The sequence below is a fragment of the Arachis ipaensis genome, chromosome B02 (assembly GCF_000816755.2).
Source record: "Arachis ipaensis cultivar K30076 chromosome B02, Araip1.1, whole genome shotgun sequence".
Taxonomy (NCBI): domain Eukaryota; kingdom Viridiplantae; phylum Streptophyta; class Magnoliopsida; order Fabales; family Fabaceae; genus Arachis; species Arachis ipaensis.
In genome coordinates, this window is record NC_029786.2 from 62307553 (window position 1) to 62309325 (window position 1773).

Consider the following 1773-nt stretch of genomic DNA (forward strand, 5'->3'; position numbering starts at 1 on the left):
GGGGGACAAAAAAAATTGATGTGGAATGCTCCCTTTTGGACGTTAAACATCCAATGCATCTGCCTCTCCCTAGGCGCTGAACGCCAGACTGGCATTTGGTGCCACCAGGGGGTCTCCTCCAGGGTGTGTTGTTTTCCCGTTTAAGTTTACCTATTCCTGTTCTGAGTGCTATACATGATCACAAACGTTAGAAAAATGAGAAAAACTATGAAAATCAATATAGAATAAAATGATATGAAATCAAACTCAAATAAACTAAAATAGAACAGAAGAAAGTAAAAGGAACTAAAGGATACATATGGTTGCGTTGCCTCCCAACAAGCGCTTCTTTACCGTCATTAGCTTGATGAACAGCTCCTCTATGGAGGGTTATAGGGGCTTAGATCTTCACCCCTCATAACCGGACCAACAATCACAAGAAACAACAATAATTCAGTAAAATTTTAATATAAACTTAATCAAACTCAACCAATAATCAATCAAACTAACAATCACTTATCACATTAACATCTAATCAGTGCAAAATTACCAAACCATGCCTCCTTATAAAATCACAATAAACGAAACTTCAGAGAAAGGTCCTGAACAAGAAATTGAAGATAAAAATTAAACGTCGAAAATCGGCTACTCCTTCTATAACACCCCGAGTTTTTTTGAAAAATTAAACAATTAGCTATTTATTATTTATTATTTTATTTAAAAAAATTATTTTTCTAAAAATAATCTTGGGTCACTTTTATTTGCAATAACTTAAATCATCATTTTTTTAATCACAATGCCTTAGTTTCTTTCTTGTTGACCGAAGGCATTAAGGGAAATAAAAGGAAAGAAAGTAACGTGGCTTGCATGTATTCATATATATACATATATGCATGACACCTATATTTCTATTTATTAATCATCATTACTATCCTTACTTCATTTGGTTTCTTTCATTGCCGAAACAAAAATCAAGGACATAAGGAAAAGAAAGAGTAACCGAGGGTGAGAAAGAGAAATCGTGGAACCTCCAAGTTTTTTACTCCGGTTATTTTAAATCCGTAACTAATAAAAAATTAAATCCAGTAAAAGTGTTCTGTTTTCTCTTCTATATGTTGGTGTTATTTTTATCCGGTAGAAGTTAATGGTAACGTAATTCCTCTTTCCTTTGAATTCAGCCAATTAGAGTTTTAGGAGGCACAGATAATTTCTAACGTTTTTTTCTTCAGTAGGTCGGTCATAAAATTTTTCCAGAGTTTCCATTATTTTAATTTCATACAGAGCTAGGATTTGGTAATTCTAATGTGAATAAAATATATTCTTGATGTGTGATTGTTAGTTTGATGATTATTCTTTGAGTTTGAGTGATTTTGTGCTTGAAATTTTGTTGAATCTCGTTGATTTTAATACTTTAAAGTTCAGTCATTATAGATTTGATAAGGATTGAACTATTTTTTATGTATTTGAGAGATGTTGTTAAGCTTGAATATTGAGCAAATTGATAAGATTTGGTGGTTGAAAGACTAAACTAAAAGCTGTGAAAATCGGTAACCGAAAAATTCGAAAATAGATTAAAATACAAGTAATATTTTGAAAGAAAAGGGCCATGGGTTTCGATTTTAGTATAAGAGGAAGATTAGTATTTAAAATTTATTTTCAAAGGGTAACATTGTATTTGTATATAAAAATTGAGGTATAATTTATAATTATATAAGTTTTTGGGTATTTTGGATAATAAATAAAGTACGAGGGTAAAAGTGGGGTTTTTTATAAAAGTTTACAGTTACTTTACTT